Genomic DNA, 26,570 nt, shown 5'->3' with positions numbered 1-26,570 from the left:
TGTCTGTGTACCTCATAATTGTGGATAAATGAATAAATTAACATAAACATTTGTATACAGATTTTTGTTTGAACCCAAGTCTTTATTTCCTTGGGAATTCAATGACAATACTCAGAAAATTATTTGAAAGCTATATAGAGATACTAGAGATTTGACTTATGAGAAAACCTATGTTCATTTTCTTCAAATATTCTTTATCCACACAGAATTTCAAAGTTAACATAAACACAAAACACTGCTTACTTTAATTTATGAACACAGTTGAATGTGTATATTTTAAAGTACTTGGCTTTGTTTTAGTGAAAGAAGTGCATATTGTGCATCTTGTCTTTCTTTCTTTTTTTAAACTTTAAAAAAATAAAACAAACTTTTTTTTTTTATTTTACATACCAATCCCAGTTACCACTCCCTCTCCTTCTCTACCTAAGCCCCCACACACCCTGCATGCACTCTTCAGAGAGGGTGAGGTACATTGCTTTGGGGATGGTCCAAGGATTTCCCTACTATAACCAGGCTGAGCAAGGTATCCATACAAAAAGAGTAGGTTCCCAAAAAGCCAGTACAAACAATCGGGATAAATCCTGGTGTCACTGCCAGTGGCCCAATAGTCTGCCCCAGCCACCCAACTCACACCCACGTTTCGAGGAACTAGTTTTTGACCTATGCTTTTTCTTCCCTGTCAGGCTAGAGTTGGTGAGCTCCCATTAGTTCAGGTAGACTGTTTCAGTGGGTGTACCCATCATGATCTTGACCTCTTTGCTCATATTCTCACTCCTCCCACTCTTCAACCGGACCCTGGAAGCTCAGTTCAGTGTTACGATGCAGGTCTTTGCCTCTGTTTCCATCAGTTGCTGAATGAAAGTTTTATGGTGATATTTAAGATATTCACCAGTCTGACTACAGGATAAGACCCATTCAGGCACCCTCTCCTCTATTGCTTATGATCTTAGCTTGAGGATTCCTTGGAATTTCCCTAGTGTCAGGTTTCTTCCTAGTCCATAATAGCTTCGTCAATCAAAATATCTCCTTCCTTGTTCTCATTTATGTTCTTCTTATCTCGACTATTCCGTTCCCTCAAGTTCTCCTCCCCACTCCAATGGAATTACAGACATCTACAGAACATTCCTAGTCACAAAAAAAAAATGTGCCTTCTTCTCAACACCTCATGGAACCTTCTCTAAAACTGACCATATACTGGGTAACAAAGCAAACCTCAACAGACAGAAAAATTTGGAGTAACCCCACATATCTTACGGTTTAAAATTAGAATCGAACAGCAACACTAATTTCAAAAAGCCCACAAACACATGGAAATTAAACAATGCTATATTGAATCATCGCTGGGTCAATGAAGAAATAAAAAAAAAAATTAAAGATTTCCTAAAATTCAACAAAAATGAAGGCACAAAGTAACCAAACCTATGGGACACTATGAAAGCAGTGCTAAGAGGAAAGTTCATAGCACAAATTGCCTATATAAACATAGCTCACACTAGTCGCTTAACAGTACACCAGAAAGCTCTTGAACAAAAAGAAGCAGACTCAGCAAGGAGGAGTAGAAGACAGGAAATAGTCAAATTGAGGGCTGAAATCAACAAAATAGAAACAAAGAAAGCAATTCAGCCGAAGAATAGATAAAGAAATCATGGCACATTTACACAATGGAGTACTATTCAGTGGCAAAAAAAAAAAAAAAGACATTTTGAAATTTGTAGGCTAATGGATGGATCTAGAAAAAATTCATACTGAGGGAGGTAATTCAGACCCAAGGAGACAAATATAATATGAACTTACCCATAACTATCTTTTAGACATAAAGTAAAGAAAAAGCAGCCTACACTCCACAACCTCAGAGGACCTTAGAAGAGACATACATGGATCTACATGGGAAGGAGAAATGGACAAGGTTCCTGAGTAAATTGTCATGGGAAAGGGTAGAAAGAGAGAGGGGAGGAAAGGGAGGTTAGTGAACAAAAATGTATAGCTCAATAAAACACTAAAAAATGAACAAAAAATAGAGGTCACATATAACAGCACACATGAAAGATTTAGAAATAAATGAAGTCACACTACAAAGGAGTAGACATCAAGAAATAATCGAACTAAGGACTGAAATTAATCAAATAGAAACAACAAACAGAACCTATACACAGAATTCGTTAAATAAAGAGTTAGTCTTTTGATAGCATCAGCCAAGCAAAGTTGGCCATTTTTTTCTCATCTGTCCATTCAAGTTCTTGAAATCTTGGATAACACAATAAGTTAACTGAGAAGAAAGATATCAAAGTACTGTTATTTGCAGATGATATGATAATTTACATAAGTGACCCAAAAATTCCACCCAAAAAACTCCTGCTGCAGATCAACATTCTAGCCATAGACATATGTAGGAACAAAATTCAGCCATGAAAATCAGTAGCTCTCCTTTACACAAATGACAAAATGATTGCCAAAGAAATCAGGGAAACAACATAGTTCACAATAGGCTCAAATAATAGGAAATATCTTGGGGTAACTCTAACCAAGCAAGTGAAAGATTCATATGATAAAAACTTCAAGACATTTAGGAAAGAAATTGAGGAAGATATCAGAATGCAGAAAGACCTCCCATGTGCATGGATAAGTAAGATGTAATATAGTAAAAATGAACAACCTACCAAAAGCAATCTACAAATTTAATGCAGTCCCAATCAAAATTACAACAAAATTCTTCATAGATATTGAAAGAATAATTTTTACCTTTACATGAAAACACAATAAAGCCAGGACACATAAAGCAATCCTGAAAAATAAAGCTAGTGTGGATGTATCACCATCCTTAATATTAGTAAAAAGAGTTTGATATTGGCACCAAAACAGACACCTTGATGGATATAATCAAAATGAAAACCAAGAAATAAATCCTCACACATAACAATACCTGATAATATAATATTCATAATAGTATATATTATATATTAAAGCTATAACATATTATACATATATTATATATGTGTATGTATGTGTGTATGCCACAATGTATATGACACATGCCAGAAACACAAAACAAAAACAGAGAATCTTCAACAACCAATGTTGATCAAACTGAATGTCTGCATGTCAAAATATCCAAATAGATCCATACTTTTCAACCTACATAAAAGTTAACTCCAAATGGATTGAAGAACTTAACATAAAACTATATGCAATGAACCTGCTAGAAGAATAAGTGGGGAATAGCCTTGGACCCCATGGTACAGGGGGGAAAACTAACACTTTTAGTACAGGCAACAAGATCTACAATTAATAAATGGGACCTTGTGAAACTGAAAAGCTTCTGTATGACAAAGGACACTGTCATTTGTACAGATTGGCAGCCTACAAAATGTGAAAAAATTTTACCCCTGAATATTCAATCAGAGTCAAATACCTAAAATTTATAAAGAAGTCAAAATACTAGATGCCAAGAAAACTAATAACTATGTTTATTGTGCCTTCTCTTGAGAACTTTTTCTTCTGTTTGTTTATTTTGTCCAATTTCAATATGTTATTTTTGGTTTTATCTTTATATTATATCATACTATTATCTATGAGAAGCCTGTTAGTTGCTAATGAGAGACAGATGGGGTGTATTTGGATGGGATGGAAAGTAACGAGGAATAGGGAGTAGTCGGAGGAAAAAAACAAACAGGATATATTATGGAACAAAAACTCCATTTTCAGTAAAAGGAAAAAAAAAGAAAAAAGAAAAAAGATTGGATTCGTTTTCTGGATACATAGTAGGATATGTAGTGTCTTGTTCACTTATCACTTTCAGTGCACAGATACAAAAATTGTCAATTTATCATGCATTCTTATTGAAATAGTGCATCAATATCCATATGTATTACTGTAATTTACATGTGTAGTCTCCATTTCTTTTGTATGATTTTAAATAAATGTTATAAAAGAACCCTTTATATATTACTTTTGTTTAAGTGAAATAAAGTATCTTTGACATTACATAACTTTGTGATTTCTAAACTGACTTTCATGATTATAATCATTATAGAAGACTTTTTAGATTTTCAGAAATCTTGCATAATAGCATAAATTACTTTGACTAAAAAAGACTTCTTTGCTTAGGGATATCTTAAAGATTTTAGAGGGGGATGCAGGAAGGGAAAGGTAGCCACCAAGAAGACTGAAATATGGGGCATTTATTATAAAAGATCATTTTTACAGTTGAGTAAGTCACTGGCCAAGACATGGGGGAGAGGACACAATCTCTATACAGGGTTGGTCTTCAGCACCAGGGGAAAAACAGGGGATACAAATAACACTCCAGCCTTCTTGAAAGGAACATTTTTTCCTCTATTTTACATCATTATTATGACTAATCAAATGCTTAACATATTTTATAATTATGAGACACATTTTCCCATTATAATAAGATGTATAACTTCTTGTTAAACAGAAAACCTATTGTTTTATGGATTGATTTTATAGGTAATTTATATAACTCAACTATTAGATTAAGAGTGTGTCAAAATAATGGTTAAGTGTATGCTTTACCTCAAATTGGCTGTAGTGATTGTAAATACTTTAGTTCCTCTAAGCAGCTTGTCATTAGCAACTAGGAAATCTTATTTCCTTATATAGCCATGAGATAAAGAGCTCCTCTATTTTGCCTTCTTCAACAACGCGAGTAAAAATAACTAAATTACTAAAAATGTGTTCTAGTAAATACTTGCTTGTGTTTTCCTAAGTGAATGTATTCTTATTTGTGTCGTCTTCATCATCTAAATACGGCATTAAAATCATTAGACACTTTCTCCTCAAACCCTTTCAGACTTCTTCACACTCAGTGTATAGCTCCCAGGAATTACATATTCTCTCAGCCTGTCTGCCCCAAAGGCTAAACAGTATTGGGGGAAAGTGCCTTCCTTTTGATTGAGTTCTTTTCACTAGGCAAAACCGTGTTGTTTTTGGACTCTTCACTTGGCTTCCAGCCGCTCTCCCCATACACACTGCCAGGGGCCCAAGATCCCTGCTAGGAGGAGATCAAACCTCCACCACAGGAGCTCTTCTAGGCAGGTCAAGCTAGGTTCGAACAGAAAACCCAGGCTCCATTACAGGCAATGTTATTACTCATTTGGAATTCTTTTTCTTTCCCTTGTCTTCATCCCTGAAAAGCAACTTCTAAGTAATTCTACTTAGTGTATTTCTAAATGGTGAAACAGGCTTCATTTCAAAAGGCTAGCAGGGGGGTGTCATTAGGGGACAAGAGCCTTCTCCACAGTTTGGTGCTGTAAAATAGAGTTGAATTACTGTGTCAGCAAGAATAAACTGTGGAAAAATAACATTAAGCAATACTTTTACAGCAATGAAGATCATAGATATAGAAATTTAAATACAGTAGTTGAAATAACACTTTACCAATTAATGTATCTGCTTTATTCATGTGGCTATGTTGATTTTACTTTCTTGTCTATTTCCCCAACCTTTGCTGATTGATAACTCTGGCATTGGTACTTTATGTATCGCTTTTCTGGCTCTTGGGAAGCACTTGAGGCAAGAGCTTTCACGTGTAGCTCAAGCATATAAACAAATCACTCAGGGAAATGGCAATATCAACTTATCAAGAAATTTATGACCTCATAATTTTCTTAAGTCTTGCACAGCCACTGAAAATGTAAAACAACATTACGAACTTAGATAGAACTTATTTATATCTGCTGAAAGAAAAGCTAGTTGCCTCAGGTTACACTGCACGCTTTTTCTAATCGCATTGCATTTTTCTTCTATCTCTGTGTTATCTACACATCTTTGTGATTGCATAGACGAAGGAAGGAAGCTAAATTTCTACAATTTTGTCATTTCCTTTCAATTTTGATTATGTCATATTATATTTTATTGCTTGGATTTGTTTACCTGTTTTTGTTTTTTGTTTTATTTATTATTTATTTATGTATGTGTCTGTCTGTGAGACTGCATAGATCTCATGTATGCACCACTTGTATGCCGGAGCCTGAGGAGAAAAGAAGAGGTTATGGGATCCCTGGAACTTGACTTACAGGTAGTTGTGAGTCATCTATGTGCTGTGAATGGCCCCAGTCCTCTCTAAGAGTCGAAAGTGCTCCTAACGACTGAGCAATCTCTCCAGCTTCTTATTTTCCTTTAAAATAGTCTCTATCAGTCAAGAAAACGTGGAACTGATTTTCATTAAAAAATCCTTATATAAGCAAAACTCCAAGTATAATAGTGTCCAAAGTGCATTGTACCTTTATAATTTTATTCACTTATCAAGGAAAAGCAATGTTAAGCACATGTAAGAAAATATCTTCTTTCTAAAGCAATGCCTTATATAAACGGATTCTAATGACAGAATTCTCTTAACTAAGGATTGTAGGAAAATAAACATTGAGGTTTTACTGAAAAAGCAATTTGTTCAAAACGTATCTTCAAAACTAATCAAAGAGAATTTACTTTTATTACATATGTGCTCCTTGTAAAATTTTGATCAGAACTCACAAAACTTCATATATCTGGCTCATTATGGTCATGAACAATTTATGCTTTTGATGCTTTACTGGCTTTCAAAAGAACAATATATTCATAAGGTATATAATGGAATTACATAAAAACAGATAATATATAACAAAATTCATAATGATATAAATTATATATACTATATATATAGTATATATATATATATACAGTATTACAATATATAATTAGCCGTATTTATGCTCCGGCATATCTGTTTGTGTACAATATGTTAAGATAAGATTTTATCTTTCCCTTAAGTTTAATTCTAGCATATTCGTATAACATAATTTGACTTAAAATTAGTGACAAAAAACTGTGGATGGAGTTAAAAAATCAGATGCTTGTTTTTTTGTGTAATGTTTAAGTCAGACCTTTCATAAAATATCTAATATCTTGAGTAAATTGATAATTTATAATTGCCAATTACATTTATTTCAAAGCAATATGAATAAGATATCCAGTTATGAAATCATCTTTAAATATGGTATTTAAAAGTATAACATTTCCATTAACTATTTGATTGTGAAATTAAAGGAAATGATCAGTTTCATGTAATACTTAATTTTTTAAGTTTTTAAATATATATAGATATATCAAGTATCTTTATAATACCATTATAGTTTCTTCAAAATTATATATATGTATATACATATACATATATATATATAAATTTATTTTTTCTTATCTTCTTTGGTGGAAGTTTTTAAATAATTTTTTGTTAAATTGTTTACTAGTGGACAAAGTTTCCCCTTCCTAGTGTCCTGATAGTTCCTTCCCCTCACATACTATCTTCCCGTCCCCCATCCATTTCTCCCCATCAGAGTTCAGAAAGGGGAAGGCTTTCAGTGGGAGTCAACAAAGCATAGCACATCAAGTTGAGGAAGAATTAAATTTCTCCCACTTCCTTCATCAAGGCTGGGAGAGGCAATCCAGCATAGGGAAGAAGTTCCCAGAAGCCAGCACAAGAGAAAGGAACAGGTCCTGGTCTTCCTGATAGGAGTCCCACAAACAAACTAAGCAGGCTTTCTAGCGGATGGTCCAGACAGAGTCCATGAGTTCAGGTCAGCTGTCTCTGTAGGCTCCTCTGTCATGACCTTGATCCCCTTTGGCTCTGATAATCTAATTTTCATTTGATTAAGAAATCATTTTTCTGTAATTGTGGGGAAAACATTCAAAGAATAATATACCTCTAGATTACATTTATTCTTTTATCACAGTAAGTTTGCACCTTCATAGAACGTTTAAAGTAATTTAAAATACCTAGCATATTAAAGAAAATATTTTTATTAAATGAAAATCCCAGAGTTAGGCCTGATACAAATCTTTTTTCTCTCTGCCTTCCTTCCACAAATATGATGAAACACTATTTGTGAAGACTCCACACACTCTTTTATTTCCAGGACATAGAAAAATAAAGCTGGAACTGAGCTGGAGGCTTCCTCCCTGCTGGTTAGTTTTTTCATTATCACCCAAGTTGCTATGCACACTGCTGCGGAAGAAAAGTCATCAATAGTTTTCCTCAGAGGTGAACCCTGAATATTATAGTCCTGTTCTGCCTGTCAAAGTACGCCCACTGGATCGATGGTGACAACAGATTTAATTCAGATAACAAAAGATTTCTGATTGTATTTGAGGCCACTTCCATGGAAGATTATTCATGTCTGAGAGGGTAAACCTGATCAATGAGAATTGCAGGGGCCATCGTGAGCTTCAGTGGCAAACACACTACTAAAGTTTTGCTACACAGCCGTGTCAAACTGACCGCTATGTATTCTTTATAACCTACGCCACTGCTCTATTCAACTTTGTCAGAAAGCCTCTCCCCTTTTCAGTGAACAGCAGTTCCAAACTGGCCAGTTCTCTGAGAAAAAAATTACTGTTGAGTCCTTATCTCTAAATGTGAGCCTGATGTACAAAGGCTCTGGGAATATTGCTAAAGACTGGGGGAAAAAAAGTGAGTTCTGGAGGATGAGGATGAATGCCGTGAATTGTCTGTGTCTGGACATGATGTGACCATTCGCATGATTAGCAACTGTGTTTCCCTGCACCAAATCAACACAAGGCCAAGCCTGTCAACTTTCCAGCAGAGATGGCAGAGGAATCCAGAAAGCCCCAAATCAGTCTGAGGAACTATTAGCCTTTAATGGGTCCTAGAGGACAGAGGCGTCATCCTTCTTTTGGTGGTTTACCCAATGATATGTGATCATCTTCCAGTAAATAACTACATACTCATGCTCATGACAGAAGCCATAATTAAATTTAGTGAGTCATAAACATAAGTCATGAACATAAGAGGGGCATTTGTTTGGGAGAAAAAGGAATTTATGACTTTGGAAGGGGACAAGAGAAGTTAGTGGGGATGAGTATGTATGATCATGATGTATCATATGCATGTATGAAATTTTCTTATCGAAATATCTTATTATTGTTGTTGTTGTTTTGGAAGCACTGAGTTTGATGAATGCTGCTCATAAATCTGTGGGTAGGAATCACCCGCTAAGGGCAGGTACAGCTTCCCAGTGGCCACGCGACAAAGGAAAGAGATTCTCCCTCATCCTTCAATCATCTAGATCTGCTAGAAGTCACTCACCTAAGGGTGAGCTCAGCCTTGATGGCCAACACCCATCTAATGGAGTAAATCACTAAACAATCTCATACCAATTTGGAGTTATGATTAATAAAAGGGTTATTTATTTAAAGGGAAAAATCTTACAGATCACCATCCTAGACAACAGCCTCCTACATGACCAGAAAAAGCATCTGATAGCCAGAAGCATAATCCGAAGCAAGAGAGAACGGAGGCCTGCCACCGCGCTTTTTTTTTTTTTTTTTTTTTTTAAAGCGAAAGATACCGCACCCAGGTGGGCTGGTATCTCAAAGGCTATTGGCTAAAGGAGCAAAAGTAGCTCCCACAGCACCCATCTATGCTGGGAATTTTAATTGGCTTGATCTTGGGCAGGTAACCACCATGCTCTTACTTCATGTGAATAAACGATTATGCCCTGAGCAGAAGACAGCATTTCACAGCACTGCATTCCACTTCATCTATGGGCTCTTCCGTTCTCCTGCATACCTCTTTCTAAGATCTTTCCAGAACCTTGTATGTGATGGAAGGTGAATATTGATGACCTTCCAAGGCTGAGTACTCTCAGCAAGATGACCAATTAGGAATTTCTGCATTAGAAACAGTGTCTGTCAAAATAGGGCTTGGGAATTATGATCTTTAGTGAGCATTTCTAAAATAGCTTCCAAAACTGAGAGAAAAACCCAAGATACACAAGCAGTTCTGTTTATTTTCCCACAGGAGACAGCCGGTGTATAGGATGTGCATACACAGTAAATACCACAGGATTAAAAACAATTTTGAAACTAGGTGTCATGGCTCATACCTGTGATTAAGGTACTTAGATTGAGACAGGAGGATAGCCACCAGCTGGACCCAATCATGAGACAATGAGTTCCAGGCCAGTCTGATCTACTGAGACCCTACTGAACAAAACTATGCCACAGTCAAAAGTAAAAGCAAATAGAAACCTGTAATAAAGGAATGAGCTGTAAAATATCCTTCTCTCTTATAACCCTGTTATAAGTGTGAGGCTTCTATTGTCTGTATGTATTGAAAATTATGTTTGAAAATGTCAAAATTATTCTGTCTTTCACTAAGTCAGAATACATTTACTAGAAATACTTAATGCAGGGTACTTTATTTCAATATTTAATCAGTATTTATTCATTATTTCTCTGTTTTGTCTTGAGGAATGTGAAGGTAGACACATTGCCCCAGTGCACATGTAGAGGTCAGATTAAAAATCACTAATATTGATCCCTGCTATCCTCTGTAGTCAATGATTTAAAATATCCTGAGTTTTCAAGTGAAACCTCAAGTTTGTGCATACGTGGTTGTCTGTTAATAGTCTATTTTTAAAATCCCATTATTAAGAAAGAATATTTTCTATATGAGAGACAACAGAGTATTTTTTTAAAAAAAGATGGTATGTATATATTTATATATGGTTATATAACTTCATCAGAATGACAATGATTACTTAAAATATTCATATCCAAGTATATTTGACTTCTAAACTATTTAATCAGTTAGATTATTACAGTTTAAAACACAGTATACTGGAACAGCAAGCTTAATGTGACTTTCATGTTAGGTGATAGAAGTAATTAAAAGGAAAAAGTGAAAATTAGAAAGCATCCAAAATTTTTTTAAAAAAGTGTATGAGCTATGATAAAAACATAAACATTGTAATGGAGCAGTTTGGGCTGTGGTCTGAGACTCCTCAACTAATATGACCTGAATAAATGTGAAATTAAGATTTTTCTCACACCTTGGGTAGTCTCATTTGACATATTATAAATGCGTAGACCAGATGGTGTTTGAGCAAACAATCAGCTTCGATTGCAAACCTGTCCTCTCTGACACACACATACAACACAAGACTGCTAAGCTACAAACTCTGCTTGAATAATGATAGGGAAGGAAACTAGAATACACCGCGTTTCCATTAGTGAGCTGACTTCTTTATTTAATATAAAATCTATAAAAATTATAATGTTTCAAGTAATCTCCAACATTGTATTAAAATACTCACTGACAAAGCACACACATAACAATCACAGAGTCTCTGAATGACAGGCATACAAGTTTACTTTGTGTTCATTTTCATATTTCATAATAGATAACAGTCATATAACTTTACTAGTAATATAGCTACAGTTCCATGAGTTAGTGATTCTGTATATTATAAAAACTGTGCATGATTCTGTTTTGCTGCATTTCAAAGGGGACTGGGTAGACAATGATGCCAGAACATAAGTACAAATCCCGCATCTTTAAATTAATCTCTGTATTCTGATCATCTGATCAGATTTATTTTACTTTTCAGTGGCTTTATATATTCACCTCTAAAATGGTCCCTAAGGTAATTAATGAATCTTCAATCTACAAGATCAGAGGGTCTTTACAGACATGTGTGATGCCAGAAGCACATGTTTAAAAGTCAAGTATCATTGAATTTCCAGACAGAACTACCCTTATGGTTAAGCAGGAATGAATGAACATTTGAAAAAACATACTTAGTGTGATAAAATTAAATCCTCAGAAATAACCCAAAGTAAGAGTTAACAAATATGTGTATGAACACAAACACACACACACACACACACATTTCTAAATGAAATAAAGGAAAGTATATCATAGATTAGCTTTTGGCCAATTCATAATAGCATTCAAAATATATTATTATTTCATTCTTTTATACTTTTCCTTCAGTGAGTATTTAGTTGATTTAATCTAAAATTAGTTATTAACTAAATAATATAATAATATTCCAGGATTGAAAATAAGTGAACAAACTGAAATCTCTGTCATGATGTCCAAGGGTATCTATTCAACAAACAGTACCCTGAAACCTTTGACTTTGATTCTGTATCTATACTATACATATTTTTAATTAAAACTAAGGCAGAAATGTTCAATTTTCTTTAAAGTGTTTGATTTAGACATGGTTAATGTAGTTTTTTTCGTATTATTGAAATATTTATATTTTACATATCTTAAAGTATTTATAGTCATTGTATTGATATACAGACTATCCCACATTAATATGTCTCTTTCACTCATAGAATATTAACAAGTGTGAACTAGATAGGATCATAAGATAGTTTTCTTGACTGAATGTATAAATCAAATAATTAATCAATAAACTATACATTTAAATAATTTAATAAACTAAAGTACTGTTTCCTTTTGCTTAGACTCTAGGTAGATTTTCTGGGTTAACGATAAATAAAATGATATGTGTTTTCCCACCCCCAATTCTGGAGTATTATGTAATAAATAGTCATGGATCTCTGTACTTAGCTATTCAGGATAAAAATTTTTATATGTTTCTTTCTATTCTGTCACTAAAGAGAGCTCAATTTGTTTAGTGGTTGAAATCAGGTGCACTGTGGGTAGTTCGACTGCACACTATTGTTTGCCTTTTGTTTTTGTTTTATTTGTTTTGTTTCTTTCTTTCCTACTTGTTGCATGAATAATAAAACATAGAAACAGATACTGGGGTTCAACCTGAAGATCAGAAACCTAGTTTGAAAAGACAATCCTGTCTCTATGAATCCTCAGAATGAAACTGAGCCAAAACCTGTCTCCTCCTTTCTTATGCTCTGGTCTAGTGCTGGCATTAAAGGCACACACTACTACCACCCAGCGTCTATGGCAAATTAGTGTGATTACAGGAATTAAAGGTGTGTAAAATCACTGCCTGGTCTGTATTGTTGACCAGGGTGGTTGTTTTATTCTCTGAACATCAGGCTAGCTTTATTTATTAAAATGCAAATGAAATATCACCACCCCTACCTGAAAGCCAGTGATATATTCAGGTTTAGTATTGTGATTTGCTTTCATGATGTAATCAGATTTCTTTGTTTATGTCCTGCACTGTAGTGTCAGCCCTGCCTGAATATCATGGTCACCACTGCAGGTGCCTTGTCTCAGCGTTGTTGAATCATTTGAACATAGACTGAACCCTCTGAAACTGTGAGTCCATGTAAACCTTTGACCTCTTAAGTCATTATGTCAAATCTTCAAATCCAGCAAAAATATAACACAGAAAATTGGTGTAAAGAGGTGGAGTTATGGCTTATAATATCATGGCCATATAGTTCAGAAGTCTTTAGAAGGAATTTGGCAAAGCTAGGAGAAGATGGATCGATACCCCATAGGATGCTATAGGATCCCATAGGATGCTTAGAAACATAGTTTAGTGGAAAAAGTGACAGTAAGAATTTGGAGACATTAAATATGTTTTTTAAAAGATATTCTATATAAAAATGAGCACTCTATTAGGTATTGGCCTAGAAGTTATTAGATTCATTGTGGTAAATTCAGTCTGATGTATGAAAGTTCATAGGAAGCTGAAATCCAAGAGAAGGATGTCTAAGGAAGCTCATCTTTGGATTGTGGTAAAGGTGGTGTTTGCTATGTTTGGGCAGATTTTAGAAATCCAGAGGTTAAAAAGAGAAGGGTAAGTTTAATAATTTGAAATTTGGATTTAAAATGAATTTTGAAGTATGGTACAGTTGAAGGCCCAGAAGTTTCCATCAATCAAAGTGCTAGTACTATTGAAGGCAAACCAAATACTCAGACCACAGCATTTTCTGCTGCCATGGTGGAAGTATGGTTCTAGGCATAACTCAGCATAAAGACAGCATCACCTTCCAAACTGAAAGAAAAGACCTTATCTATCAATCCATATTTCAAGTAAAGTCTCTAAATATTCTAACCTTGTTTTTTTGGCTTCTTTGGTTCTGCTTCTGGCTGTTTTGTACTTAAAAGTTCATCCTGAGAATGGCTAAGGACTGCAGTGGGATTCAGGACACAGTAGGATTCAGGACAACCTATCTAATTGCCGACTGACTAATGAAAACTTTGTTTAACCTTAAATCCATGTTCCAGTAGTCTTCTCTGGTGGATACCGTGCACCACTTTGCTCAGGGATAATGGGAAGAGAGCTTGGGAGGTTCTCAGTTGGCCTAAATTCTCTCTTCAGAGGCTGCTGGCATCAGTGTTTAAACTTATTTGAAGGACTGCTTTGAGAAAAGAGCTGTGGGGTATTCTTTCAGCTCAGGGTCTCCATGGGATAGATTTTCACCTGTTCAACTGCTCAAGTAGGCAGAGGATAATGTAGCCTTTTTAGTCAGTGGTACCTGACTACTAGTAGAACACATGGTAGGCAATTGTGAAATTTAAGAAATGCTGGCTTTGTAGACATATGTGAAGTAGGTGTGTTTTTTTGTTTCTTTTTCTGTTTGTTTGGTGATTGCTTAGTTGTTTGATTGATTGGTTGTCTTTGTTTTTTTTAAGCACACTTTGTAAGCAGAGTCACTGAAGGTTAGAGTTTGAAAAAGTCATTGTGACAATCTTGATTTTACTCAAAAGGGACAGACCTGGAGACATTGAAGATGTATCAGAAGCATTGCTTGTGGAAAGAGAATTCTCCTCAGTATGAAATTCATTCGCCTCCACTGAACTCGGTCCTTGGAATAAGGACGAAGAAACTCTTGTGACAGATACCATGGAACTCTGGTTTGTCCTTGACCACCTTTTTCAAATGTCAAACCAAAAATATGGCCCTGCTTTCCAGTTCACATGCTATGTATTTCTCTTTTGGCCACAAAATTTCTGATCTCAAAAAAAGGGAAGTTTTAATAAAATAAAGATGTGCTTTGAGCATTTATTTAGGAATGGGGAATAATTGGAAAGTCAATTAATACTTGACAAAATCAGTGTAATAAAAACTAGCTTAAAGCCAGTTCTAATGACCCATACAATATCAAAACAATAAAATACAGAAACATTATCCCACAATAACCACAATCGCTTGTAATCGTTTCTGCTATTGGCATTTACTTCTCTACAGTCATCCTGCTGTTTGTCTCTTAATCCTTAGTAACTATCAAGAGTTACTAGGAAAAGCTGTGTCTGGGGGGAAGGGGGAGGACAAGAAGGGAGGGGAAAAAGCAGTGTCTGCAAAGGTTTCCTGGAACTGCAGTGATGTGGAGAGGAGGGGATACTGCAAGACTGGGGGCTAGCTTTATCTCCTCAAATGACCATTTCTTGCCATCCACCATGTTGGTAATGGTTTCCTGTGACTAACAGAGGAGAACATCTTGAAATCTATTAAGTTAGTTACCCACATTCTCTACCCATTCTAAAGCTAAGAATGCCACCAGATAGAATCTGAGACCCATAGAGGAGATTCTATGTTCTATAAACACCTCTCTGTGATTTCACTAACATATTTGTTGTATACTGATGTATGGCTTTCTTTGATATGTTACTAATAGAAACTTTATCCAGTTCTTTCCATGTCAGAATATGGAATTACCTGGAGTGACTTAAATCCGTGTTCCTAAGCTATGGTACTCAAATTTGGCTCCAGACTTCTCATATTCCTTTCTGTGTGGGAACCACGTGGTTTGCATTGACATAACCACTTGTTTTTATCTGTGCTCATGGATTTTATCAGCTCACATAGGATGGCTTTCTAGTTTGAGCCATTAAATCATAGCCTTAAGTTGGCAAGTCTTATATTTTGCTTAATGAGAGCTCAATTCTCAGAGTAGCAATTACATTTTACAGCGTATTTCACAGTACTCTAGACAACTAACTTTGACTTTCTCTCTTAAATACTTTTCTATCCTCTGGTTTTATTTTTAATGAGCATCTGTAAAATACTGCCTTACAGCCCTATATTTTTATGTGTCTTAACCTCTTGTTACTAATAATGATATTTCGGTGATTAACTCGAAACACTATATTACCAACTCAGATAAACACCTTTAGAGTTATGTGAAATAAAGTACAGTTGTTTATACAAATCTGTTCTCTACTTTTTGGAAAAAATATAACAAAAACATTTTTAATAGTCTACAATAGACTATTTTAAAGCCAGTTTGCAACAATGTGCAAAATTCCATACTGTGGAAAAAGGCAAAACGACTTTTATTTCATATTGTTTATTTAATTTTTTATGGAGGTTAGCTTAATATAAAGCATATGTGTGGTTTATCTTGTTTCCATTCATTGTTTGGATATATTTTCATAATCTTATAAATCAAAGGTAATGGAAGTCTGCTGCTATTAAAAATATTATTTTCAGTGTTTAGATAGTATCGTGTATATATATATATATACAAACATATATATATATATAACAAAATTATAGATAATTGTGAATTCTTCACATCAACTTAATTTGTCAAGTTTTCAAGGACACTTGTTCTAATTCAGTTATTACAAATACCTAATATACATAAAGAAAGGTTTTGAAAGTGATGTGAATTGATCTTTGAGTAAACCTTGTAACTGAAGATTTTAATTTGAGTTAGATGTTCTTCCACTCTTTTCTGTTTCTACTCACAACATTTGTGACTCCACTGGATAGCTGTATAGAAACTGAACCATGTCATCACATAGGATATTAAGAATCTCTGATGGGATGTGTGTTAGTTGTGTATATAATAAAAATGGAGAATTAATTTTAGCCGGGTGGTGGTGGCGCACGCCTTTAATCCCAGCACTTGGGAGGCAGAGGCAGGCGGATCTCTGTGAGTTTGAGACCAGCCTGGTCTACAAGAGTTAGTTCCAGGACAGGCTCCAAAACCACAGAGAAACCCTGTCTCGAAAAACCAAATAAATAAATAAATAAATAAATAAATAAATAAATAAAAATAAAATAAAATTAAATTAATTTTAAAAATCTAATAAAGGAACTATCCCTCCTGAGAATGCATAGTTTGACCTGCTAACAGCAAAGAAGTAAGAATAATATAGTAACATGTTGAGATAGTCACTCATTCACATGGTAATAACCAGTAGTGTTCTATTCTATCAGGATTTCGCTTAAATTTGTTATATGCCTATGTATGGACCAGGATTGTGGGATTTGCTACTACTGTATTTCACAAGGAAAAAAAAGACAAAAACAGTGTTTTAAGACTTGATGGAAGTTAAAAGATAAATAGCAAAAACCATTTTCTAATTCTGTCAGGATGAAAACTCAGACCGGCTTTAGAGACTCCACTTTTCTTTCCTGAGAAGAAAAACATTGCAAATAATAGAGTGACTATGAAAACGAAAGATATCAGAATTAGCCAACATGAAGACAATGTGTGTGCTAGTGCTTCATTTTGAATGTAGTTGTTTAGCTTCCTCCGAGAAAATACACTATATAGAAGATAATACTGTGTTGAATCATTTTTGAAATGACTAAAACTAAATGCAAAGTTTAACTTTAATCTTTGTTAATCTCTTTTTTATTGGATATTCTAAATGATTTCATTATTCATACATAAACTCCAGTTTTTGCTTTATTTTCTAGTTTGCAACAGAATACATCACTATCTGTTGTTGTTCTTATTTTGTTAAGAATATACAAAACCTTGTACACATTCATCTGGGGAAACGAGATTCCAGGAAGTAATAATTCCTGTACCAGGTATAGGGATATTTTACTACTATTTGCATAAAAAAAGAAAACTAATTATGTATTGTCAGACTTTAGATAATTTGGTAGACTAGATTCACTATGAATGTTTGAAGCAACCTAGATGCCCTTCAATGGAAGAATGGATGAAGAAAGTGTGGAATATATACACATTAGAGTACTACTCTGCGGTAAAAAACAATGACTTCTCGAATTTTGCATGCAAATGGATGGAAATAGAAAATACGATCCTGAGTGAGGTAACCCAGACCCAAAAAGAAGAACATGGGATGTACTCACTCATAATTGGTTTCTAGCCATGGATAGGGGCCACTGAGTCTATAATTTGTGATCCTAAAGAAGCTAAACAAGAGGGTAAACCCAAGGAAAAACATATAGATATCCTCCCAGCTATGGGAAATAGACATGATTGATGGGCAAAAAATTGGAATCTTGGGGGTGGGGTGGGATGGGGATGAGGGGTGATGGGGAGAGAAAAGTGTGAAGGAGAAGATGAGGGGAACTGGGGGAATCGGGGTGATTGGGGATAAAGGAAGGTTGGATAGGGGAGCAGGGAAACTCATACCTTAGGTAAGGGAGCCACCTAAGGGTTGGCAAGAGACTTGAACTTGGAATGGCTACCAGATGCCCAGGGCAATGTCCCCAGTTAGTTCATTGGGGCACCTGAGGATAGGGAACCTGAAATGAACCTATCCTATAATCATACTGATGAATATCTTGCATATCGCCATAGAACCTTCATCTAGCGATGAATGGAGATAGAGCCAGAGACCCACACTGGAGCACCGGACTGAGCTCCCAAGGTTATAATGAGGAGCAGAAGGAGAGAGAACATGAACAAGGAAGTCAGGACCATGAGGGGTGCACCCAACCACTGAGACAGTGGGGCCGATCTATTGGGAGCTCACCAAGGCCAGCTGGACTGCTACTGAAAAAACATGGGATAAAACTGGACGCTCTGAATGTGGCGGACAATGAGAGCTGACGAGAGGCCAAGGAGAATGGCACAGGAACTTTCATCTGGCGATAGATCGAGAGAGAGACAGAAACCCAATTTGGAGCAAAGGTCTGAGCTCTTAAGGTCCAAATGAGGAGCAGAAGGAGGGAGAACATGAGCAAGGAAATCAGGACCACGAGGCGTGCACCCACCCACTGTGACAGTGGAACTGATCTATTGGGAGCTCTCCAAGGCCAGCTGGACTGGGACTGAATAAGCATGGGTTGAAACTGGACTCTCTGAACATGGCGGACAATGAAGGCTGATGAGAAGCCAAGGACAATGGCACTAGGTTTCGATCCTAATACATGAACTGGCTTTGTGGGAGCTTAGCCTGTTTGGATGCTCACCTTCCTGGGCCTGGATGGAAGTGGGAGGACCTTGGTCTTCCTGTAGGGCAGGGAATTTGGACTGCTCTTCAGTATCGAGAGGGAGGGGGAATGGAGTGGGGGGAGGAGAAGAGGAGTGGGGATGGGGGAGGGGAGTGGGGGGAGGGGGCAATATGTGGGAGGAGGGGGAGGGAAATGGGAAACGGGGAGCAGTTGGAAATTTTAATTAAAAAAAAAAGAAGTAAAAATGAGATTTTTGTGTTTCAAACATCCATTACTAGTGATAGAGATAAATGTCCAATGCCCAGAGATTTTCTTTTTTTCAAAAAGGTAAAGAATTATTAATAAAAACATTCTGCTGTGTATTTACTTGACATCATACAGACAATGGAATACCTACACTTGCTTGATTTTAATGCCAGTTGTGATATTGTATCTATATGGCAGCATCAACAATAATCCAGTTGCACAATGTTTTAGTACAAGCATCAGATTATTTCCTGAAAGATGGATCTATACTGGTTTCATTGAAAATAAATAAAAAATAAACAGAAAAGCTACCATTTGGACAAAGACACACAAAGTAGGTAACGTGTTACTAAGGCTTTAGTAAGTAGCACCAATATATACCGCAAGTCATTTCATCAATGTCAGCAAGACATTCAACGCTGGCTAATGAAGTTTGTAGCCAATACTATTATTCTACATAATCTAGCAAGAGTCTTGCCAGTCATACTCTCAAGAGAATTCTCCCTTTAAGGCTTTTCAGTGGTCTTGCTTTCAGCATTAATGACAAACATAGGGACACCTATCTCAACAGCTCCTACCCTTTATGTCCTGTTTTTAATATTGTTATATCCCTAAAGATCTTATTTGCTCTTAGACCACCTATTGTGTATTTAAAGGAACAGAGATTGCCTTCTTATTGGCATATCTCATTAAATATGTCCATGAAAGGCCCTTTGATTTTATCATTGCTAATTTTTTTCATTTGTTTTTCAATAATCCTGAGCAAACTTCTCATGGCATGTAACTATAAAGCTGTACTCAGTGCTGGGGACGAGAACATTTACATAGTCCCCAAATTTCTGAGCAAAAGAACATAAGCAATCTGTATTTTTATTCTGAGTTATGCGTCAAATACTAAACATGTTGTTTACAGGATAAGAGACTTAGGGATCACTTTACCTCACCTATCTTTCTCATGTTACAAGTGCTATGAAGACTTATTGTTACTTAAACTACATAAATAAAATTTTAGGTATCACATAAAAGCATGGTCTACAAGAGGTCGAACTCAGCAAAGAAAACCCTGATCTTCTTTGTATTCTATAGTTTTTATTAGAATGTGATATGCGCAAATGTATGCTGTATATTCTCTTTCCATTCAATATTTCATTTTATATTCATAAGTGTGTTGATTTCATATATAACTGGGCACTATGTGTGTGCCTGGTGCCCCTGAAAGTCAGAGGAAGGGAACCTGAGTTACAGGTAATAGTGATCCATCACGTGACTGCTAGAAATTGAATCTGGGTCTCTGAAAGAGCAGTCTGTGTTCTTAATTGCTTAGCGGCTTTCCAGCTCCTGATTTATATTTTTAATTTATGAGAAATGCAGGGGAGTATGATAATCCCAGTGACAGAGTATGAAGCTCTTACTTACAATGGTTAGTGTAGGCTCAGAGACCCATATCTAAACACTTGGTCTCCAGTTTACAGTCTGTTTGGAAAGTTTATTGGAGGTTTAGGTCATTGGTACTTGCTAATGAGGTACACCATTGTGAACGGTTTGGAGTTTTTAGAGCCTCATACTACCCCTGTTCTCTTTCTCTTCTTCCTGGGTATATGCGGATAAAAATGTTCCTACCACTATGCATTTCTTGACTGCTGCCTTGAATAATGTAGTCTATCCCTCTGGTAATATAAGGAAAAACAAATCGTGTTGCTTTGGTCAGGGATTTTATTTGTTTGTTTGTTTTGTTTTGTTTTGTTTTTTGTTTTTCGAGACAGGGTTTCTCTGTGGTTTTGGAGCCTGTCCGGGAACTAGCTCTTGTAGACCAGGCTGGTCTCGAACTCACAGAGATCCGCCTGCCTCTGCCTCCCGAGTGCTGGGATTAAAGGCGTGCGCCACCACCGCCCGGCCCTTATCACACCAACAAAGAGTTAGTGATAACATTAATATAGGACAAGTGTTTAGCTTTCTTAATATAGTTTATGGTTTAGCTTAAGTAACTCAACCCAATTGTATTAAAAAATTCTTATAATTATTTAAGTATTCAATATAATGTACCCTTCATGCACAGAGTTAAATAAGTGATCCAGGTTATGTGTATAATCAAAGGGTGAAATAAATTATGATGTCAATAAAACAGTAAATAGGACTATACTCATAATCAATATACAGTTTCATTTTTTTTTTGTTTTGCAGATGTTGACTGTCTTCTATCCGTGTAGACAGAGGCAGGATGAAGCAACGAATCTAAACAGAAGCTGAATTGAAATTGAAGAGTGCCTGAAGTCTTCTGGAGTCCTAGACTTCCCAAATTCTAAAGGCAATGCAGTCTTTTTTTGTCTAAGTGAGTTTGAGTTGATGATTCTGTTACTTGCAGCTAAAATCATCTTACCTAGCACATCAATTTTATTGTCAGGAAAGTATGGTCAGAAACAATAGACTGACTGTTTTGTATTGAGTTAGTTGAGTAGAAAAGAGATAAATTAAGGCCCTGAGGACCTATTTATTTTGGACTGGTAATCTGACAATATTTGTTAGTGACTTTCATCCAATTGAAATAATGCCATTTCTTTTGCCTCTATGATCATTTTAGTCATGCATTTAACTCCCAAGTACCCTAGATTTTCTTAGTTTGATGATTGATGAAGAATCAGGAAAATTAAAGGACTAGGAAGAAGTCCTTAAGATGTTATATAAGTGACTGTCCCTTTGCTTCAGTAACAAAATCTTTGTGGGGAAAACGTTGAAGATGAAGTCACAATTGGAAAAGTAAAATTAAAAAATACTGTGATGATTTGAATAAAAATTTGAATAAAAATTTGCTCTTATATTTAAAATTTTAGTCACCAGGAAGTCAAACTGAAAAGCTTAGAATAATTAGGAGTGGTGGCCTAGTTGGAGTTGATGTGGCTTTGTTGAATGAGGTATGTCACTGGGTTTGGGCTTGGAAGTTTCAAATGCGCAAGTCAGGCAGGCACTGTCTTTCTCTGTCTATGTTTCAGTGTCTCCTTCTCTTAGTTTTTGTCCTTCTCTCTTTCTTCTGTCTTTCCACTCCTCCCTCCCTGTTTGCCTATGGCTAGTGATGTAAGCCTCGACTACTGTTCCAATACTGTGAATGCAACCATGCTCCCTTACCATGATCATAAAAGAAACCTCCGAAATTGCAAGAAAACCCACAATCAGATGTTTTCTTTTGTAATCATTCTTTTGTTTATGGTGCCCCTTAATAGGACTAGAACACTGACTAAAACAATGACCAAAAAGAAAAAATAAAGATGCTTTGAGACACATATGGAATATCTTAACAATCTGAGACTCCATTTGGCTTGGACAAATGTGCCTCTTGTGTTCCAGCAATGAATTTAGCATCATGTAACTCCCATATTTATCAAACTATACCTACATCCAAAAGAAACAACCAAATTATTTTTTTCTTTTAACAACCCTGAATATCTTATCTATTAAAGTTTATAGTCAAAATTTCCTCAGAATATATCTATATACAGAAGGTAGAGGGTCAATCTGGCTTAGACTATTTTTAAGCACATATGTAGTAAAGTAAACTCTGTCACCTGAACAAACCTTTTAGGGAAACGCAAAACAAAACAAAATTCTATTAACCAAATCATGTTCATGCATAATTAAACACACATATGATTAAAATTAGAAGCATAAAGGAAGGGTTTATGACTATCATGTAAAAGTTTACATACTCAAAATTTGCCAAGAAAAATATAGATCTACTCATGCTTCACACCTTAGTTCCCAAACTCCACCTCTTCTTGTACCCCATTAAATGAACTCCCAAACAATAACTGGATTCTTAACTAATTTCTTATTCACTGGTCTTCCATTGCCCTACAGGGCATTTCCAATGCTGCCTCTCCTTTGGGTTTTTAATTCTTCCCATTCTTTTTCCATTCCACTTGCATCTTTACTCAGTTCTTAATGAGTTACCAAGAACTTGGAAACCTTTTCCCAATACACACTACTGCCAGAGGCTTTATTGAACTCACTTACACTGGACTTCTTTATTACTAGAGCCAATTAATATAATTTACTGTGTATGACATTTTAAGATAGGTTTTGTATTATATCCAAAGCTTGCTTAGTGACACAGGGAGCCCTGCTTGCTAGGTTTGTATGAAGTATTTGCCTCTGGCATGCTCTTCTCCCCCGCCATGTCATCTCGTTTAAATCAGGTTATTCTCCTCTCGCTTTTGAGTTCTACTGATTTGTAAAGTCAGCCCCATTCACAAGTTGTCTGTACATAAAGAATGTGGGTACTGAAGAAGGAAACTGTACACTTTGAAAAAGGCAAAGGATCAAAGGGTTTGACAATGGTATCTTTTCAAATCATCTAAAACATGACATTTTAGTTTGATTCTATCAATTACCTAAAACAAACTGACCCATATGTCAGCAGCTTAAATCAGTCTTGACTATTTATCTTAGCAGTGAGAACCAACAGGGTGGTATGTCTCTTTCCACATCAGGAGGCAGGATGACAGGGTCACTTGTGAAATTGTCGTGTAGGGAGCAGGGGGTGTCAATTCTCTAGCACATGCCATTTTATCCATGTCTCCATGAGGAGACCCTGTGTCCTACAGCATGAAGTGGGTCTCAGGAGAGAATGCTCCAAAAAGGAGTACACTTTGAAGTGTATTATTATTTTTATAAAACACATTATGTGGATGGCCCAGAAATAATACTAGAAATGAAACAAAAAAATGATGGTTTCTATGCATAGGTCACTAGGAGTTGCTCTTGCGAGACAGTTGACTCTCCAATCAGATTCCTGTCCTTCCTTCTCTTGAAGAACTGAATGGGTGTACAGAAAAGGAAACAAATGACTTTTTATTTATGAGGTAGGGATGATTTAAACAATAGAATGGGAACATAAACAGAAAAATGGGGTTTCTGAGACCTCTGGTAGCATCAGGAGGCCGAGGAAGGGAGGCTGTAACTGCTGCAGCTCTGTGTTGTTTATTAGGTTTGCACTGTGGTGGGAAGAATACCTGCACATGATCCAGCTCTCTAAATTCCTTGCGGGCTTTCTCAGTGCCAGCTCATGGAAGCCACAGGTAGAGACATTCTGCAGGGAGTGTAGCAGGAATGGCACATCACTCCGTTCTGGAAGATCATGAATATTGGTGAGTACTTCCACTCCAACCCCACTTCAGTTGAAGCTACAGAACTCAAAGGTTGGAGTGCGTCCTCCTTGCACTTAAAGCAGCAAGTTTCTGCATCTCGGCATAGTCTGACTCTGGTGTCTTTTAAAGCTAAAGGAGTTTCCCTTCTCTTCTCTCACTGAAGAGCAATCTGAGATGAATCTGAAGACTTAAGTCTTTCGAAGAGCACCTTAGAGCTTGGTTCCTAGACTTGGCATGCTGCTAGCCAAACTGGTGAACATGCGATGTGCATGAATTTATATAGATTGTTCAATATGTATCTGATTGACTGAGTGTGTGGATGTGAAAGAATCAGAAGACAAAGACCAATCAGGAGAAGTCTGTCAAAACCGAAGGAGAGAATAAGAAAGCTAACCCTGCAGAAGCTTTCCCATGGCGGTGCTTCCCTCCCACCTCAGCAGCGGTAGGTTGAGGGTTGAGGCACTCAGACACAGAAGACATCAGCAGACATTCTGCTCAGAGAATGATGCTTGAAATAGTTTACAGTTCTAGTAATTTTCCAGTTTACTTTATCCTGCTACTGTCCATGCAGCTCGAATAAAAGATCCATAATCACTGGGTCTTCTAACCGTCAGTACCTGCTGGCTGTCACAAACAGACATTGGTAGCTTGCATTGTTCCTGTAGTTTTTCTACATTGTTTTTTGTTCCTTGCTCCAGGCAGACACTTTGCTAACAGCTAGGTCCCCTTTCTCCCTGTCAGTTATATAAAACAAGACCTTTCACCCTTTAAATACTGTTCTCAATATTAAAATTTCCCCAAATCAGTAGAAGGTTTCTGTCTAAGCCCATTACATCTTACTTCAGTAACAATTGAGACATTAATAAATTTTTCTCTTCAGTTCTCAGGGATAAAATAAAGAATAGTCAGTAATTTCTGTCATTTAGAAGAGTTGTTGGTAAAGGAATGAAGATTAAAAGAAGACCATATATGAACCACCTTTAATCTACATGATCCAAATATATTTAATTTCCTGAAACTGATGTCTATGACATGGAGAATCTTTCCTAATGGAATTTACCTAGTAGTTGGTAATTGTTATTGTATTAATTGGAATATCCTATCATATTTATGATTAAAAATCTACTCCTAAGCATGTTAGGTATCAAATATTGTTATTTAATTTTATTTACAGGAGATAAATGGTTAGACCTTACCATCAATTTTATGATATATTTTGGAGCTTGACAGGTTTAATAACTGATCAATGTCTCCTATTTGATGGGAGAATAGAGGCAGTGTTTCTCTGTATATCACCAGCTGGCCTGGACCTCACCGATTCACCTGCCTTTGCCTACAGAGGGCTAAAGGCATGGGCAACCACTGCCAGGCCAGAAAAGAATTTTCCATAATTAAGTTAAATGAAAAGAGTAATTTAAGGACCCTTATGCCTAGGATTTATTTTATTAATGAAACTTCAGACCCACAGAACTAAAAATATTGGCAAGTCCTATCTTTCTAGGATGACTTGGTTCAATGCTCTCAGTCCAGCTAAGAGTCTGTGTTGATTAAGGTTGCATGGCTGACTTAAGGAGGGTGTCATTGAGAATTTATAACTCTAGTAGCACAGACCATAAGAGCAACAATGAATAAATGGGACCTCCTGAAACTAAGAAGCTTCTGTAAAGCAAAGGACATAGTCAATAAGCCAAAAAGGCAACATACTGAATGGGAGAAGATCTTCACCAACCTTGCATCAGACAAAGGTCTGATCTCCAAAATATATAAAGAACTCAATAAACTAGACATTAAAATTCTAAATAGCCCAATTAAATAATGGGGTATTGAACTGAACAGAGAACTCTCAACAGAAGAATTTCAAATGGCCAAAAGATACTTAAGGACATGTTCAACTTCCTTAGCGATCAGGGAAATCCAAATCAAAACAACTTTTAGATACCATCTTACACCTGTCAGAATGGCTAAAATCAAAAGCACCAATGACAGCTTATGCTGGAGAGGATGTAGAGTAAGGTGAACACTCATTCATTGCTGGTGGGAATGCAAACTTGTACAACCACTTGGCAAATCAGTGTGGTGGTTTATCAGAAAATTGGGAGTCAACCTACCTCAGGGATCCAGCAATATCACTCTTGGGAATATACCCAAGAGATGCTCAATCATACTACAAAAGCATTTGTTCAACTATGTTCATAGCAGCATTATTTGTAATAGCTAGAACCTGGAAACAACCAAGATGTTACTCAATGGAAGAATGGATAAAGAAAGTATAAAATATATACACGTTAGGGTACTACTCAGCGGTTAAAAAAAAATAGCATCTTGAATT

Source organism: Chionomys nivalis, chromosome 20, assembly GCF_950005125.1.
Source record: "Chionomys nivalis chromosome 20, mChiNiv1.1, whole genome shotgun sequence".
NCBI lineage: Eukaryota > Metazoa > Chordata > Mammalia > Rodentia > Cricetidae > Chionomys > Chionomys nivalis.
Note: the sequence above shows the minus strand (reverse complement) of the source record.